Raw genomic sequence first — 20,586 nt, forward strand, 5'->3', positions numbered from 1 at the left:
TCAAGTAGGCAAAGATAATTATGAGACTGTTATATAAGTCTCAAGCATACTGTTGTAAACCACATACAAACACAGCAAGTGTGAAAGGAAGCAAAAAGTAAGAGCTTTTGGGGAAAAAAGTACAAGTTGCATCTCTGAAGGAAAGTGGAAGCACTAGCAGAGCATGAACAGCATGAACTGCATACAGAATACGGTGCACTATGGACACAGGTGAGCATATTTTTGGACTCAACTTAGAAGCTGTACATATGCTATTCATTTAAAGCCACAAAGATGTATAATTCACTGTGATACCAGAAATACTACTATTATGAGTGAAAAAAAGGTTGTGAATTGTAAAAGACCAGTAGTCATCATATATGATGTCACTATTCTCCTACACTTGATGTTAAGAAGACCTAGATGCAGTAGATCCAGCCAGAAAATAGACCATTTAAGGAGCCTACCTGTTTCCCTCTCTTGGTAGTACCAAGAAACAAACACAATATTATAGGATATAGTAGGTGGGACACAGTGTTTTAAAATACAGTATAGCTGATTTTTTTACTCATGGAGATCTCTCAACACAGAATAATAATGTTAGTCCATTAAACACAAAATTTCACAGGAACCTGTGGTCGCCAGTGTCATGAAAGGAAATAAATTGTAATATAGAGCCATGGTACTCTAATAAGAATCTTCCTGTTTGAGAATATTTCAGTAATGTAAAGAGTGAAAATAATTAATGACAGAGTTTCTATATAAATTTTATATGTTTTTACATTTTTTCAATAAAATCTTAGAAAATACCAGAAGACATTGAGTTGTTATTTTCCAACCAGTGTACCAGGACTATCTTTGGTTATCTTGGTGGGGTTTTCCCCCCTTTCTTTAATCAAAGAATTATCTGAAATGCTGCTTTTCTGTTCTTACTATTTAAGATATTTCCACCTGTCTCCCATCCTTCTACACTTAGGAAGAACTTCAGTTACTAAATCATTTATCAATCTGTTTGTTTTCTTCATAAAATGAATGGTAAAGCAGAGTACCTGTAATTTTTATATACACACTATAAGCTTAATGTTAAGGGAGAATTAAGCTATTTTTGTATAAATTGAGACTTAAATGTCTTAAAAATATTTAACAATTTTAAAGTTACTAAAAATTAATTTATGAAGATATTGCTGAAAGCTTTGCAATTCATTACAATAATCTGTTTTCTCAGAATTTTTTTTTGATGTGACACTTGTGTTCCAAAACACAGAGTAAACAAATGTAAACTTCCTTGTTCTTCTATCTTGTTCTGTTCTTTGAGACATGACTTTTTCCAAAATTGAATTTTCTTCTACATCATCTTGTGTTAGCCATTCATTGATACCCTCTTGTTGACACTTCCTCTGTCTTTCATTGTTTCATTCTCTAAATGAATACATAATTATAGAATAATATATGCAAATGGAATATCTACATTTTAAATCTTGTAGTATTATTTTTGCTGTGCAAAGACTTTCCAAGGAAAACAAGTGAGTCTAAGATACATCAGTAGGATTTTCCAGGAAGAAAATCTTGATCAGCAGCTCCTCATTCTTACAGTATTTTCATATTTGTTCTTGGGAATTGTATTACATTTTGTTTTCTTTCACATCATGTTTCTTTAATCAATGGTAATTTCTTTTTTTCTGAACTGAGTTCTCTCACAGCATATTGTGACAGATTCTGGACACAATCTCAGAAAAGAATAACAAGAGCTCAAGAATTATGGATGTGGTTGCCTGTAACAATAAAAGTATCATTCTCAGTTGCTAACAGTTATATTTGCTGTCCAAATTCAAAGATTGTTCTATGAAAACAAACCATGTATGCAACACTTTTCTTTTGCAATTGCTCTTTGAAAATTTGAAAAAATTACTCAATTCTTACTCAAATCTTCCTCATGAATTTAAGTTTGCATTACCCTATATATATCAGATTTTTCATATACATTAGCCACTGTGAGAATTATATGACTCAGAGCCCATGGCTGCTAATTAAATTCCAACTTCAAGGGAAGCACAGGAAAACAGGAAAGCACAGCTGTAGTTTATTTACAGGTAGAAAATTTGAATGCCCATTGTCAGCGAAGGAAGACTTCTCCTCATATCTTTCTGAGTAAACAGGGAGTTGAGTACTTTGTCATTCCTTAATGGGATAGGACAAAAGCAGTACTAAGGAACAGAGTAGTTAAATAAGCCTATGGCAAATAAGAGCTCCACAGTGATAAATTCTATAATTATTTCCATCTACTCTAAACATGTGTGTTACAAGCCTGAAGTTTATGAATAATGGCTTCATTTTGAAGTAATTAGAATTCTATGCCATTAACAGCAGGAAGTCTGGATAATTATATTTTAGAATGAAATGTCTGGGAAAAGACTTTTCTGTTTTTATGACAATTATGTTTATGATTAATGATAGAAATGACAACATGCAATATAAATACAAAACAACAAAAATTAACTGCATCCATCATGAATGACAGTACAAAAACTTCAGTGAATCAGTAATCATAGGTAAAGAAGGGCTCAATAATCTTGTTTTGTTTCATATTGGAATATCCTCATCTTTTTCCCTGATTTTTTGAGATGCAAGGCTTCCAGCTGCTTCATACCAGACTCTCAGCATGAAATACTAGAGGTGATTAGTGCAAAATGAAGTTATGTTGTGTAGGCCAGTCAAACACTGTTTTGTGGGAGTGCTAGAGCATCATCTTGATGGGGTCAGTGGTGTCATTCAAACACATCTGTAGAACAACACAATGTAGTTATTAAAGTAAATTCTTTTTTCTCTAGGCTAATAAGTATTGGGATATCTTAGGTAATATAAAAATCCTTACAAAGCAGGTGAAACTGCTTTTGGAGTTGACCTGAATTTGCTTCTCTATACCCCCACACTCCCAGTTCCAGGAAGAATTAATTGCTCATGTATTGCTTCACGTGAACTGCTTCTGTGCCTGAGCAGCACTGTGCCTCTGCCTCTGCGCTAAGCCAGTCTTTACCAAGTGGCGACTTTGGAGTACTGCGGTAAAAAGTCTTTTGTGTTGCACCGTGAGGACCTTGCTGACAGGGCTAGAAGAATTACAGCCATGCCATAACTGATAAGTCACATCGGACTAGGCATGACTGAAAAATTCTGTCTTTGGCAAAAGTCTGACCCATAGCAAACTGTCACAGGAATGGAAGAGCAGTCGCATTTCCAGATAATTAGCTTGTGCACTTCTCTCTCCTCTTCTTGCCTCTATAGATAATTAAGGTGGAGGCAGACATCATTCTCTTCCCTCCTGTTTCTACCTTCATTGACAGTGTGGGGTATTTGCATACAGGAGTGGGTGCTGGAGTGAGTAGGCATGGGTCTGCTGAGCTAACTTCATCAGTGTAATTAAAGCTAAACTTATTAACATACTTAGGGGATTGTAAATGGAGGAAACTGACATTCCCATCCATCAGAAGTTGGAAGTTTTAAAACTGAAGTTTTAAAACGTCTGAAGAAGTTTTTTCACTCTTAAAACACAACAAATCATTTCAAAGTAGAGGTTCTCAACAGGATGTCTTTATTGAATTGCTTTTCACTGTAAAGTTACCTAGTGGTATTCATCATCTTAACATACTGCAGCAATTTTATTTTTTGTTTGTTTAACCGTTTCTTGCCTTTTATTTGTGGCTTTACAGGCAGACTTTACAGGCAGGTACTGGGTACTCTGTCATGAAACAGGTAGAACTCTGATATAACTGGTTCCTGCTGCAGCAACAGGTTTACTTGTTTTGTTTGTTTGTTGAAGACTATATTGAAATGTATTGTCTACCTATCCTTGTCTTTTATTCTCATTCTTAATATCTTCATAAACCTATGTATTATCACTTAAGCATTGCTCTGCTATCTGTCTCCATTAGTCAGCTGATCATTCTAAACATCCCAGGGAAAAGGAAAGAGCACAGGACCTCTAACAAAAAGCAAAAGTTCAATGGAAAGCTGAAACCTATACCATAGGTTTTTCTTGATAGCTTCCAAATAAATACATGCATTTAGAAACATGTGTGTTTCCTTGTACAGTACCTAAGAGTGGGGGATGAGATTAAATTTTTAAAGTTCTCCCTTCACTTGTGGAATTTAATAACAACATTTTCTTCAGATTTTTGGAGAAAATGTTTTGCAGTTGGCTTCAGTCGAGAAGCCTGGGTTGTACGTAACTGTCCTCTGAGGTCCCTTGAGTATCTTTATCATGGTAAATCTAGTATTTTACTTTACTCTTTTAACTCTCCCTTTCCCTGAGACTCCTTCCAACCAGAATATTCTTTGATTCACTGCCCCCTTGTAAAAATCTCAGTTGCTTTTTGTGCCCTCCCACTGCCATCCAAGGAAGAGGCATCACGCACTCTGGCAATGCACAATGCTGATCGTTTGGCAGGACACTGAAAACAGCATGGATAGCTGTTGCATTTATACTGCAATTTTAGAATCCCACTGTAAACTAACACAGTACTCATTCATCTTGTATTCTTGAGGACTCTCAGTTGCAGATTGTGATGAAAATTGTGGAAATGTAGTATCTTTTATGCCTCAATATCTTTGCAAATGTGGCTATGGTCAGTCACCTTGTGAAGCATGGAGCTGGCAAACAACAGAAAGGACATGAACTATGAAAATAAATTAAAAGTATTATGCACATGGGATTAAGCACTCTTCCACACTTACAGCTTCTGAAACTTTTGGGAGTGGCTCCAATTCCAAGTGAGTCTTTTGCTTTTGAAAAAACAGCTAAGGAGATTGATTGCAGGAAGGAAAAGGGTAAGCCCTCAGCGGCAATCAGAAAAAGCCTGTCATTCAGTAAAGGTTTCTGTATTCTGAAGATGTTCAATAAACAATGAATAGCCTTAAGTGCCTACACTGCAGTTGGGCACTGTAATAGGAAATAACTATTCATGAACATTTTGTAATTATTTTCTCTGTAAGAGCCCTGGCTTGTTCTGTTTGTCAGTCATAACACCTTTTGTAGCACCTATCACTCTAAGATCTCTGTACTCAGACAGCTAGGAATACATTCTTTGCCTGTGGGGTTTGCTTTCAATCATATATTGAAAAATGGCTACACCTTCTGTGAATACTCACATTCTGGTATGCAAGAATGAATACAGGTTTCTGCTATTTGCCTTGAAACCATGCCCCTTTGTTCATGCCATATAGATGCAGAAACAATGTTGTCTTTACTTTGCACACAGTACTGCCCCACTGTGTTTCAATTAAGCTTATCAGCAATAAAATAAAGACAAGAAACAGTGTGGTGCCTAATGAGGCCAAGTCTAAGAACCCAAACAAATAACTTGCTTAAAGAAAATCTTTAAAGGCAAATAGTACTCCTTGCTTTTTAAAAAAGAAACAACCATGCTCCCCTTTCCCCCAATAACTATTTTTTTTAATTATTATTTTTAAAATGCAGCTTTTCTGCAAACCCAGGTATTCTGGCTGACATAAAAGTTGATGGCGCGGGGAGGCAGGTAAAGCCTCAGATCAGGAGATGTGAGAAGTGGTCAAAAGATCATCTCAAAGCCAAATTATGTACTCTTGCTGTCAGAGAAAATGTAAATCTACGTGGCCATAGGCATCGTATGATGGAGACCCACATGAGACCTTAATGGATTCTGCAAATGGTATCTTTACTAGGAGGACTTTCTGTTAACACTTTTGGCTTCTATTTCACACACACTAAATGATACAACTAGTTTATAGAATATTCTACTTAATGCAACTGATTATTTTTTTCCTATTTAAATGCTTTAGTGATTACTGAACTTATTTTAAATATGTACTCCACTTAAATAATAGTTTTTTGCTCATTTTGTTTGATTAAGCAGTATCATCAAAAGAGATTATAACTTTTGGATTGATGGTATAGTTTTGGACCGAAAGGGTTTTACCTACATAGGCAGTTGAGTGAATAGTATTATACATCAGACTAACAAATGCAGAGTTCATCATCATCACAGAAAGGATAAATAAGGAATGTAAACTTGTGCTTACACTCATATCCCTCTAACACTGTTCTTTATTAATAAATAATTTCAATGGAATCCTAGATGTTAAGTACAGAAATAATCACCGTAAATACCTCACAATTTAAGATGTAATTAGTTCCAGCTCTATTTTGTGAAACTTTTCTAGCTTTTAAAGTCTCTAGCACAGCCATTTTGTTTGAATTTTTATTTCTGTTTTCTGGTGATGACCTGTATGTGACTGACCTGTGTATGTGACCTGAAAAAGTATCTTCCAGAACAGAAGGGAAGATAATGGTAAAAAAATACAGAACAAAATCCTGTGGAAAGGCAAAGGTAAATCTGAACTCTAGCAGATCAATATTGCTATGCGGTATTGTATTAACACAAGATATCCTTTACAATGATAAGAATGTTAGAGCAAACACTATCTTAATAAATTTATTGTCTCTTGAAATAGAGATTATGGTAACAGTGAGGGGAAAACATCAAGTCCAAAAATCACACCATCAAGACAAAAAAAATAATCTTGCAGCCTACACAAGAGTTTAAATTTTCACAGTTCAGTTTTGGCCCCAAGCCTACATGCAATCCTGCTTCACTTCTGATTTTCACTTTAAAATCTGCAGCTTGCTGTCATGTAAAAATAGGACAAAAATTCCTTGCTACAGTCTCACATGCATATTGTATATTTTAATACTCACTGTGACGATATTCGTTCCTTGGGGTACATCATCAAAAGACTCTCAAAATAATGTCGTTTAATACAGAGTGACTAATTGAAAAAAAAAAAAAAGATGAAAGTGACCTAATGAAAATGACTATGTATATGGTCTTAGAAAGAAATATTTGCTATACAATGGAGTATTTTATTCTTTATACCCAAAACTTCAGGACTTAGGGTTGTAGTCGTCCATGCAATTTCCCTAGCCTCCTTTTTCTTTCCATTCTCTAACCAAAAAACGTTTCATAAAGACAACTCCAGCTGTCACACATAAAACATTTTTTTTTTCATCAACAAATAATGAACAAGAATCAAACTATCAAGGAAAAAATCCCAAGGAGCCCACCTTGATGGAACTAAAATTGTTATTTTTTGAGTACGATTCTGTTTAGTATTCAGTAAAGTCTGGAAAGTACTTGAACAGAATAAAAAAAGGCCCAATAGTCTAGAAAGGCAATGAGAATATATAATACGGACCTTGCGACAATCGTAGTCGGAAAAACATTTCCAAATAAATGTAAACCTTTCAAATGATATCTTTTCCAGAATTTTATGTAAAAGAAAAATCTTTTTAGAATGTATGATGATGTTTAGAAGAATCGCATTACTACAAAATATGGGCTTGTGAGGTGTTATGGAAATTGTAGATAAATTTTATCTTCAGGTAAATTCACAGAAAGTTGAGAGGACCATTGGGAACACTATTAATTTGAAGGAAAATGAGAACATTAGGATATTAATTCTGGAATGACCTGTAGATTGAACAATTAGTTCAGAATTTTTATCTGAACATTAGTTCATAATCTACCTTTGCAACCACAGGTCATTATCAGTTCTACTGAACCTCCTTATAGTAACAGAAGAGAGAAGGATTGAAGGGCATGGGAATGGAGGCTGATAAACCACACAGAATCCATCATGGAAAGATTTATGATTGGGACTTGGGGAAAAGGAGAAAGGTACAAATGGCAAGAGTGAATGGTAATTGGAAATGGAAAGTGAACATTACAATCTTAGCATATGTCATTAATGTCTGACTTATAGGTAAATGATTGCAGATTGTCTGAGCTGAGTGCCAAGACCTTCTTAGATGGTAATTAAGAGCCAAGCATTTGATCATTTTATGTAAGAATACAGAAAAATAATTTTATGTGTATTTTGAGGTTATATATTTTCACTCATGTTGCTTTCTGGCAGACAGTCCCTTGGTACCTCATCCCAGTGCTGCAGGCTTTTTAGAGACCAAAACACTGATATATGTAAAAAAACCAAGGAACTGGCATTAGAATATGCCACTGGGCTACACTATAATGGCTAACTTAGACTATATTGCATAATAGTTAAAGTAATCATTGCATGTCTCCACACTCTCTAACCAACAAACTGAAATATCTGAAGGTCTTTCAGCATTCTCAGTACCCAAAACAATTATTGGCTTTAACAAAAGTTCTTTTTTCCTCAACTGTGCAATCAGAGGATATAATATTGCACAGTATATTGTCCTGCTTTTAATACTGATATTCATGTTTCCCAGTTCAGCAAAGTGCTTGCTCCATAAGCTTCCTGCAATCCAGGTAGATACTGCAGCTGCTCAGTCCCTTGTAAAATGGTATTTCAGGATGGCAGAAGAATCAATGAATATTCATAACCATTCACCTACAATCCAGCTTGGATATCATGAGACAGCTACTAGCTGTGTGCTCTTGTACAATAGAATGTTATCAGTTACTGAAACCTCTTGCACACACAAAGGACATTTGTTGTAAAAATTTAAATGTAAATTGTTACACAGTAAATTGTTTCTTGCCTGTTACTTTTTCAACTCAGGATTGGAATGTTCAGAAGTTGTAATAAAAATAATAAATTGTTTCCCAAGTACTTATGGAGACGTTATTAAAAGGAAACGTGTGTATATTCATGAAGAAAATGAAAAAAGATATTCTTAATCAGAAAAAAAGTTGGAGATCATTCTCTGTCCTTTCAAAGAACTCTTTCCAAAGAAACTGTTCACGGTCAGGTACTTCAACCACTTACCTCCTCAACTCATAGCTTCTGCACCTCAGTGTCTATGTTGCCCTATTACAAACCCTTTCTGTCCTTGTAGATATCAAACTACTTTTAAGTTCAGGAAGTGCCACAGTCAAGACTTAGATACAGTGCTTTTGAAACTATCAATTCAATCACTTTATATACTATATATACACACACACACTACCTTAAGGCAACTGCATTATACAGAAAGCTGTCATCACAGATATTCACTCCCCTGTTCTGTGCTGCTGTGTAATATCCGTTTGTGCTCTCACAAGGCACTGCAATCCTTTCTGATGGGAGCTGCATTGTAGTGATGGATGAAAACACTGTGCTTATCTACAAGGACAACCTTTCTCCTTTCATGTGAGCAAGTGCCTTTCCTAACATTCTGAAACACACAACACTGTACAAACTGATAGTCTCCTTATTAATTCATTAATAAACATAGCACTAATGTGACTGAAACTTTGCTTCAAGCTGGGCTTTCCTATCCCAAAGCTGCTAAAGCTTGGCTTGCTCTTTTCAGTGAGCTACAAAACCTAAGTGGATGAACCACCTGTTTTGTGATCAGTGCTTAATAAGGCTGGAGGAAAAGCCTGTTGAAAGGTACTGGCTGACTGTAAATACATATCCCAACTTTTGGCTCCTTTAATCCTTTAACACTAAGGATTTCATGCTTTTCAGGTTGGTTCCAGTATTTGCATACAGTGCATCAATGCAAAAACCACAGAATCACAGAATCACAGAATGATATGGGATTGGAAGGGACTTCTGGAGATCATCTATTCCAACCCCCCTGCCAAAGCAGGTCTGCCTAGAGCAGGTTGCACAGGACTGTGTTCAGGCGGGTTTTGAATGTCTCCAGAGAAGGAGACTCCACCACCTCTCTGGGCAGCCTCTGCCAGGGCTCTGCCACCCTCAAAGTAAAGAAGTTCCTTCTCATGTTTAGGCAGAACTTTCTATGTTCAAGTTTGTCCCCGTTACCTCTTGTCATGTCACTGGGCACCACTGAAAAAAGACTGGCCCCATCCTCTTGACACCCTCCCTTTAAGTATTTATAGGCATTGATCAGATTCCCCCTCAGCCTTCTATTCTCCAGGCTAAAAAGACCCAAGTTTCTCAGCCTTTCCTCATAGGAGAGATGCTCTAGTACCCTGATCATAGAGAACATAGTCTTTTGCTGTACAGCAGTTCCGTGTCATTCTCGAGCTGGGGAGCACAGAACTGGACACAGTACTCCAGATGAATCCAAACAGTGTACACTCACATCAGTGCTAGTTAAGCTGAGTACATAATTTCACTTTGGGAAACATCTGTCTTTTATGAGGGCTGAGAACTCCAGTAGTCAACATGTAACAGGCAACAGTCTTTCCCACATGGAAATGTAAATTTAATTGCAGCCATTATGAAGATTTCTATACCTTTCTCATGTCTTATTAATTATCACTTTTATGTTTATGATTTGTGAGTTCATATGGGAATATTCAGTTTAATTTCTGTAAATGAATGTTAGGGAACATAAGAGCATAACATATTCTACTATGGTTTTATGAGAGGAAGCACAATTATACAAGACTATGTTTCTGATCTGACCTGCATAAACTTAACATATTTTTAGGGTCCAGATAGAATAACAGAGCAAGAAGGAAGTGTTTGAGCTAAGAATTTTGATAAATAGCATTTTGGCAGAATTCAATTGCCTAGCCATAGGTAGACATATATTGCTGTTTGCAAGAAGTCCAGCCTTTCCATTGCTTCTGAAAGATATGGGAACATACATACATGTGTCATTAGGTCAGTCAATTCCCTTCAAGTGTTTTTCATGTGCTATGGAGTTTCAGTATGTCTTTATATGCCCATAGTTAGACAGTCAAGTAATACTTTTTTTTAAACTAGAACCAATTACTCCACTAAAGCTTTGCCATGTACTCTGGAGAATCCATAGAATCATTGAATTATTTGTGTTGGAAAAGACCTTTAAGATCCTCGAGTCCAGCTCTAAACCCAACACTTCCAAGTCCACCACTAAGCCGTGTTCCTAAGTGTTACATCTACATGTCTTCAAATACCTGTAGGGATGGCAACCCAACCACTTCCCTGGGCAACTTGTTCCAATGTTTGATAATCCTTTCAGTGAATAATTTTTTCCTAATATCCAGTTTAAAACTCTCTTGGTGCAACTTGAGGCCACTTCCTCTCTTCCTATCAGTTGATACTCTGGAGAAGAGACCGACCCCCAGCTCGCTACAACCTCCTTTCACGTAGTTGTAGATAGTGATAAGGTCTCCCCTCAGCCTCCTTTCCTTCATGTTAAACAATTCCAGTTCCATCAGCTGCTACTCATAGGAATTGTGCTCTAGACCCCTCACCAGCTTTGCTGCTCTTCTCCAGACCCGCTCCAGCACCTCAATGTCTTTCTTGCAGTGAGGAGATCAAAACTGAATACAGTATTCGAGGTGCGGCCTCACCAGTTTCAAGTAATTATAATTACTGTATCAGTGAGTGACTTAAGATGTTGCTCTATAGCATGTGTTGTGTTAGCTAGTGACCACTCAGGTGATAAAAGTACTGCACAAAAAATCCCATGTGCAGCAGTAAATTATGGACCATAAAGAGTACAGCAGGACAATCACTTGGACTTGTGTCCTGGTGGCCACACTGTTCCTGATACAGGCCAGGATGTTGTTGGCCTTGGCCACCTGGGCACACTGCTGGCTTATATTCAGCTGGCTGTCAACCAGCAGCCCCAGGTCCTTTTCAGCCAGGCAGCTCTCCAGCCACTCTGCCCCAAGCCCGTAGTGCCGCATGGGATTGTCATGAACCAAGAGCAGGACCCGGCACTCAGCCTTGTTGAACCTCATACCGTCTGCCTCAGCCCATCGATCCAGCCTGTCCAGATCCCTCTGTAAAGCCTTTCTACCTGCAAAGCAGATCAACACTCTCACCCAACTTAGTGTTGTCTGCAAATTTACTGAGGGTGCACTCGATCCCCTCATCCAGATCATCGATAAAGATACTAAACAGAACTGGCCCTAATGTATATGTTTAAATGGAAAATTATGGGGAAAAAAATATGGAAAATTCTTACCCCTCATTTTCTACTGGAAAAGTGAGAAGAGAAAAGAGAAGTGTGAGAAAATAGCACATTAATTTGTAAGTGTTCATGTTGGAACAATAGCACTTAAAAGGAACAGCACTGCTTTTTCTCATTTGCAGATGCCCTTTTCAGTCAGAAATCAATATGAACTATCACTCTGAGGAGGGTGTCTATGCAAACCTTAAAGTTCTGCAGAAAGTATGAGCTAATTCGGCATTTAGTGATCTCACCCCCTCCAAGTCTGTTCTGAATTGTTTTGGCAGCAGGAGAGATGCCCAGTACAACTCCCAGACAGAGTCAGACACTGATCTAAAACATCAAATGACCCGAAACAGTAAGAGCCACCTCTGAAAAAACACCAGCTTTCCTTGTTATATCCCCAAGAAAAGGCTGTAAAGGTGCTCTGCAAGGGCAGTTTTATACCCCTTTCCTATAGATATGTGATCTTTAGGGCTACTGCATGTTAATTTCACACAATGAGACTATGATTTCAATTTTTTACTTAAGAACAACAAGCCTCTCTGGTATTTCAGAAAATGTCCCTGAAATGAAAACCATTCAATATAAACAGTCTTTTACTGAAGCAATTCTCAATACGCTTCCATTTTTTTCCATTCTCTGAAATCAAGATGTCTTTCTACCACTGACATGGTAAGGAAATGTTATCACTTTCTGACAATAAATCCAGAGTGTTTTTCTTTTTTACTCATCCTTATTTGGGCAAAAAAATAACACTTTTGTAAAGGAAAACTAGTATGGCAGCAACCACAGAACTAGAATTTTCATTGTGATGCTGCAAATTTTGACAGATTTTGTTTTGAGAGCAGTGAAATATTGATATTGACCAGGCTGCTGAAATACTGGGAACATTTCAGAGTTTACAAAATAAATATGCTCCCAGACCCCAGCCAGCACAGACTCCAGTGAGAGAGCTTGATTTCTGTGACACCAGGTAACCCCCATCCCAGCTGGAGAGCTTGTGGAGCAGCCAGTTGGAGAGCCTGGGAGGCCAGCAGCTCACCAGGTGAACAGCTGGGAAATCAGATGTCCTGGAAAGATTGGCAGTCTACTCATCAGGCAGAGAGCTGTCAGGAAAGCTGCCCAGGAGGCAGAGTAGTTGGTCTCGCCAACCTGTTTCCCTGTATGATTTCCATCAGCATTAACAAAAATAAATAATGGGGCTGACAGGGTTCTATCAGAATACATACATATATGCTATATGATCTCTAATTCAAAGGCTTCTGCCTTGACCCTTCATCCCATCTGTCTCTGGACCTTAATGCTTAACAAGACCATTATTTGAATATATGAAATTTTGTCAACATTATTACACCTAAGGGGATGGACAAGCCTCTCTCACGGCTGTCATATCTTATTATTCCTTCCCTCTTTCTTTCTTCTTTCTCTTCTTTTCTCTTTCTTTGTGCCTTACTTGTCTCTTACAAATAAACTGTCTTTCTCCTGAGTAGCTGGCTATTATTCACCTCTTCATGTAGAGTCCAAGCTTGGTCCAACTCTTTTACAACCACAAAATTTATTTGGATATTTCCAGTATCCACATTAACCATCAATATAAGCAAAATACAGCCAGTTGACAATTCATGTTATTCCTCCACATATTACCAGAATATTTCATAGCCCCTCTTCACAATTGTCACAGTCACTTCCCGAACTGGCCCTAATGTATATGTTTAAATGGAAAATTATGGGGAAAAAAATATGGAAAATTCTTACCCCTCATTTTCTACTGGAAAAGTGAGAAGAGAAAAGAGAAGTGTGAGAAAATAGCACATTAATTTGTAAGTGTTCATGTTGGAACAATAGCACTTAAAAGGAACAGCACTGCTTTTTCTCATTTGCAGATGCCCTTTTCAGTCAGAAATCAATATGAACTATCACTCTGAGGAGGGTGTCTATGCAAACCTTAAAGTTCTGCAGAAAGTATGAGCTAATTCGGCATTTAGTGATCTCACCCCCTCCAAGTCTGTTCTGAATTGTTTTGGCAGCAGGAGAGATGCCCAGTACAACTCCCAGACAGAGTCAGACACTGATCTAAAACATCAAATGACCCGAAACAGTAAGAGCCACCTCTGAAAAAACACCAGCTTTCCTTGTTATATCCCCAAGAAAAGGCTGTAAAGGTGCTCTGCAAGGGCAGTTTTATACCCCTTTCCTATAGATATGTGATCTTTAGGGCTACTGCATGTTAATTTCACACAATGAGACTATGATTTCAATTTTTTACTTAAGAACAACAAGCCTCTCTGGTATTTCAGAAAATGTCCCTGAAATGAAAACCATTCAATATAAACAGTCTTTTACTGAAGCAATTCTCAATACGCTTCCATTTTTTTCCATTCTCTGAAATCAAGATGTCTTTCTACCACTGACATGGTAAGGAAATGTTATCACTTTCTGACAATAAATCCAGAGTGTTTTTCTTTTTTACTCATCCTTATTTGGGCAAAAAAATAACACTTTTGTAAAGGAAAACTAGTATGGCAGCAACCACAGAACTAGAATTTTCATTGTGATGCTGCAAATTTTGACAGATTTTGTTTTGAGAGCAGTGAAATATTGATATTGACCAGGCTGCTGAAATACTGGGAACATTTCAGAGTTTACAAAATAAATATGCTCCCAGACCCCAGCCAGCACAGACTCCAGTGAGAGAGCTTGATTTCTGTGACACCAGGTAACCCCCATCCCAGCTGGAGAGCTTGTGGAGCAGCCAGTTGGAGAGCCTGGGAGGCCAGCAGCTCACCAGGTGAACAGCTGGGAAATCAGATGTCCTGGAAAGATTGGCAGTCTACTCATCAGGCAGAGAGCTGTCAGGAAAGCTGCCCAGGAGGCAGAGTAGTTGGTCTCGCCAACCTGTTTCCCTGTATGATTTCCATCAGCATTAACAAAAATAAATAATGGGGCTGACAGGGTTCTATCAGAATACATACATATATGCTATATGATCTCTAATTCAAAGGCTTCTGCCTTGACCCTTCATCCCATCTGTCTCTGGACCTTAATGCTTAACAAGACCATTATTTGAATATATGAAATTTTGTCAACATTATTACACCTAAGGGGATGGACAAGCCTCTCTCACGGCTGTCATATCTTATTATTCCTTCCCTCTTTCTTTCTTCTTTCTCTTCTTTTCTCTTTCTTTGTGCCTTACTTGTCTCTTACAAATAAACTGTCTTTCTCCTGAGTAGCTGGCTATTATTCACCTCTTCATGTAGAGTCCAAGCTTGGTCCAACTCTTTTACAACCACAAAATTTATTTGGATATTTCCAGTATCCACATTAACCATCAATATAAGCAAAATACAGCCAGTTGACAATTCATGTTATTCCTCCACATATTACCAGAATATTTCATAGCCCCTCTTCACAATTGTCACAGTCACTTCCCATTTAACACCTTGCTTTTAGTGTGCCATTTTTCTAGTTGAAATCTAAAATAAATTTAATAAGGGGGTTTAGAATTTAATTTGATATCACAGTCAGTAGCACTATGGGGAAATGAAATGTTCTGATAGCTTTCCTTACTTTTTAACAGCAAAAATTATGTAGGAAACACTGCTTAGGAATCATTTTGTCCTTGACACTTTTAAGACTAAGTCTTGGGTTATGGAATCTGTGTGTGAGCATGAAACACAGTGTCTGTCAAAGATAAAGAAATTTGGGACATTAGTCTTCAGGCTATGAATAGAAACTAGTTAAAATATATCACAGATAGTTATATTGAGACAAAAGATTTTGCACTAAATCTAAGAATTTCAAGATCAGAAGTAAAAAAGTTCAATGTCTATTGTTTGGTTATTACATCAAGTATCAGAGAACATTTACACATTACCAGAGACCTCTTGCTCTAATATTTCCAATTTTTGAGGATTTTCATGGTTGAAGAATACAAAATACTCTTTGCCTGCCAAATACATATTTTTTAATTTCTCCATGTAAAAAAAGCCATACAACCACATTGTAAAAAAAAAAGAAAAAATTAAATATCTCAAAAAAAATTTGCAAAATTGTTTCATTTGGACAATCAGAAATTTTGCCAGGAAGTAAAGAATCCTGAGGCTATACTAAACCCAGCTATTCAGCCTTTCTTCCAACACCATACCCCTATTTGATTTTTTACCCTTTTCTGGGTAACATATAAGCTATTCCACAGAAAGTTTCTCCACACTGCCTGCCATCTGTCAACAAACTCAATTCTGACAGGAGTAGCCAGCATCTCAAGGGTGCAAATCAATTTAGTGTCAGTGTTGGATGTGTTCCAGTGCATTTCCTCAGCACAGATGAAAGAAACTGTGTCAACTGAGCAGTGTTGCATATGTTTTTATCTGCTGTTGGCTGGGGATTGAGCTAAAACTGCTAAATTCACTTCACTTACATTCTCAAATTTTATCTCATACTCTATGTATAGCATGCACCATGTAGGGGAAGGGAATCAATAGCATCGATGGACTATTATGAAATAAAGAGACCCATGCATGTATGATAAGAACAGATGGAGAATATAACTGTGAGTGGGCTCCAATAGGGAAGAAAAGCACAATGCAAATAGTGGCAGGGAAATATAAAGTTCATACCTCCCACAATTTTCCTGAGCTATAAATTGTTTTGTAAACCAAGACTGTCACTGCAAGAACAAAGCACCCCTTACTCCAAAGAACTATGAACTCTTTTCATAAAGCAGTTCACCCATATCCACCTATGACCTTTCATTTCAAAAAACACAGGATATATCAACTGCTCTATTTCTAGGAACCTATCTCATTTGCACCAGATGAATAGAATCATTGATGGCAACAGTTCAGAGCCTGTGAATTTGACCTCTTAACAATTTTACCTGAGCAATTAGAGATAATAAAGGCCATACAGGAACTTTCTAAACATAAATTCTTCATGCCTCCTTTGATAAGGACAATTTAATGATCTGAGTAAGGATTTGGAGACATGAACATGTTAATCCCTGTAAATCACACTGCCAAAGTTTCAGAAATGTGTGAATCCTGACAGGTATCTACATTTGAAAAAACAAGTTAGCTCTACTCCTAAAGTGGTAATGTGCAAGGGATGAGTGGGGGTCATATTTGTCACTTTTAAATATTGACCTTTCTATATACAAGCTAATAATTCTTACACAATTTGAAATGTACACCAAGCTCATTTGTATTCAGCTACTGCTGTGATTTGCTCCAGGGTTATCCCAATCTTACTTTCTGACTCAGTTACAAAATTCTCCTCTTTGATTCACTTTCTCCCAGTGAAGTTTTCAAGAATGTATAAAACAGTTCAGCTGATTCATCTTCAAGTGGGGAGGAAAGGAAGAGTGGGATGTTGTTATTTCTAATACTTGGCTGTTAAGGTTAATAGTTGCCTAGGTAAATAAATAAATAAATAAATAAATAGATGAAAGATTAGATAAGAATAAATGAAAGAAACACTTCACATAGCACACTGCCAGCTTATGAAATTAAATGCCTCTGGGTATAATGTACTCAAATATTGTGTAGAGGAATAAAAGGGAACTAGATAATAATGACTCAGAACATATCTGTTAAGATAATCAAATCTTGTACTTTTGGATGCATACTGATCACTTTGCTGCAGATATTATTTTATTGCTCTAGTGCATAATATATTATAGAATATTCTATATGAATTTGGGGTATTTTTCACATACTTTTAAATATTATGAGTGAAGAAGAACTTGATAGATTAATGCAAAATCCAAAAAATATAACTTGAAAATAAAGATGGTATTTGAAAAAATGTTTACCATAATTTAAAAAACCTATAAAAATATGTCCCAGAAAACAGGTGAATATTCTTTATCAGTATGTTTGTGCTCACACAGTATGAGATACTTCACAATATTCTAAGAAAATAATTCAGAATTTAAAAAATGCAAGAACAATAATGACCATAATTTGTGTCTGACTTCTGAGTCCTATCTTCTCAGCAAAAGGAAAGGTGAATTTCATCTCCAAGGGATGACTGTGGATAAAACAACATTAAAGCAAGCTCTAGTTATGTGCTCTAGAGAAAAAAATTAAATAAAATTAAGATTACCACTCTTTGCTAAGGATTGAGCATGACTAAGTGAGCAAACAATATACTTTTCTGCTAAAGTAGGTTAGATAAAGAGAAACCTACTTACCATATAAAAGTATGTTTTCAGTTGTGCCAGTGTCTAGTTATGGAATAGTTACAGATGTGATTCCACTGCCTCCATTAGAGAGTAAGATTTTTGGTCATATCTTAAAAGATATATAGCTGGAGCACACCAATAGACTCATAATTTGTGTTTATTGCTTCATGAGACCAATATGACAGAAAAATTTTATGAACTTTCTAAACACCATCCTAAAATAATGTGGTTGTGTTTCTCCACTATTTATATTAGAAGATACTTGTAGACCACCACTTTCCTGTGTGAAAGAGACTCTAATTTCTAGTTCATAAATCTTTTTCCCTTTAATGTCACGTCATATACATATATGCACATACATATATAAATAATATATATATTTAACTTAAAATACACTTCATCTCTGGAGGTTACTTCTCAAGATACTTATAGAGAGCAATAATATCTTCATATTACCTTCTTCTAACTTTAATTGCTATTTTAAAGTATAGAATGCTCATTACTCTAAAAGCCAAGCAGTTCCCTTTACATTCCACAATATTGTACAAGAAGAACCATTTGCTACTGTCACTAATACAGAGGATTTGTAGTACTGGAGTTTCAACATCCAATTTCCTCCAATGCACAGTTTTGAAGTTCTTATGCTGCTCTGACGCCTTGGACAATTTGCCGTTCTCCAGAACCTGAACATAAACTGGAATTTGCTAACAGTCCCAAACTTTTTCCAGAGCCATTTGAAGCTTTTCCTCCTATGACTGCTGCTCAGCTTTGGAGTTGGTAGGAACTTGTAGGAGCTGCAATAATGCAAGCTAAGCAAGGTTACTTTTAGCTTCATTATCTTCATGCCTTCTTAAAAAGGGGGAATGCAAAGTTATTCAACGTCCAAAGCATTGTATTCTCATGGTCTATAAATGTGTTTGCTGGCTGCATACCATACTTTCTTTATCTGACCTTGCTCATTCAAAGATGCACTTGTTATAGTATGTCAGTCACTAATGAGGCCTAAAGTAATTGAGCCTGATTGAACTGGCAAGATGCTGCCTAATTATAATGATAAATGGAATTGGCTGATCAGCTATGGAGGGTGAATGGTGTGGAGAACATTAAAACAAGGTCACTCTGTGAAGGAGAAATACTTTTATTTTTTTAAACATTACCTCTCTTTCCCACAGTCATCCAATATTTGGACTACTCATCTCACTACGTAGTGAGGCACTCGGTGTTTAACTGTAATGGGACTGTTTAAGACAATGGCACAGTCCAGCACTCATCACCTCCTACCCCTAGCTATACTTGAAAATGCTATGGAAAATATTAAAAGACACATGATGCAAGTGTTAACAGATTTTATAGGTTCATTGTTTTGGGGCAAAATCATCCACACTCATTGTCCCAGAGAGAAAAGCTTACTGGTTTTGGACCTGATAAATGAGTTTTAATTTAATTTTTAAGAAATGTTTTGGTAACCCCACCAACTCTTTATACTCTTTGACTGTCTTTAAATGTGTGACTAGCACCAGAGTGAAACTCTCAAGGATCTCTTAGTAAAAGCCCCAATTTATGAAGTGGGGTATTGCCATTTCACCTCAGAAAGGATCTGAACTGTTTTCATAAGGAGAAGCCACACTTCAAACTGGTGTTGAGAGCAAATGTTGCAGTTTGTGTTCCACAAGTTGATGGATATTGTGGGGACCTATTTCTGAATACAAGGAGATAGCTGGAAAGAGTTGGCATATTCTTAAGAAAGGCAGGTTGTGCCACACCAATCTGACTGCATTCTGTAATTATATTAATCATTCTGTGGACCAGGGGAGATCAGTGAATTTTTAAGGCCTTTGAAAGGATATCCGGTATTTTCTTGTAGACAGGTTGGTGAGATCAGAGAACAATGAGGTGGGTAGAGAATGAGATGGACTGCCAGGCTGAAAGTGTGAGCAGGGGCAGAAAATCCAACTGATCCCTGGTTACTAGTGGTGTACCAATAGTGGTACCAGTACTGTTTGCTGTATGTGTACCTGTCTTCATTACTTTATCTGACCTTGTTTCCCCAGAGGGATCTCAGAGCTACTTAACAGCTTTGTTTCAAGTCATGTAATTGGCCATGTCTCCTGGATGAACCCTGGACCTGTTTCATCATTCACTGTGTTGGAAGCTGACAAGCTGTGTTAGCAGCAACTGGGTCTGTCCACTCTGTTTAGACCCTGTGAGATGGTATGAACTGCTGAGGGCACAAACTGAGCTAGGGTCACCCTTCGCTTCCAGATTGTCTTCCCTCATAGACCAGACCTGCTCCTGCTGCCTTCTGACAGAGAGGAGTTTAATGACATTCAAGAAAAGAAAATACAAACTCCTTCACTTGGGACAGAGCAATGCCCTGCAAAGGCAGAGACTGGCTGCTCAATGAGCAGAAAGCAGTATTACAGGAAAGGACTATGGGTCCTGATGGACAAGACGGATATAAGTCAGCTGAGTGCCCTTGCAGCAAAGAAGCCCAACTTTGGGCTGTGTTAGCAAGAGCCAGAAAGTTGAGTCAAGTCATCCTTTCCCTCTATCGTGCGCCTGTGAA

The sequence above is a fragment of the Calidris pugnax genome, unplaced genomic scaffold (assembly GCF_001431845.1).
Source record: "Calidris pugnax isolate Ruff unplaced genomic scaffold, ASM143184v1 scaffold219, whole genome shotgun sequence".
Lineage (NCBI taxonomy): Eukaryota > Metazoa > Chordata > Aves > Charadriiformes > Scolopacidae > Calidris > Calidris pugnax.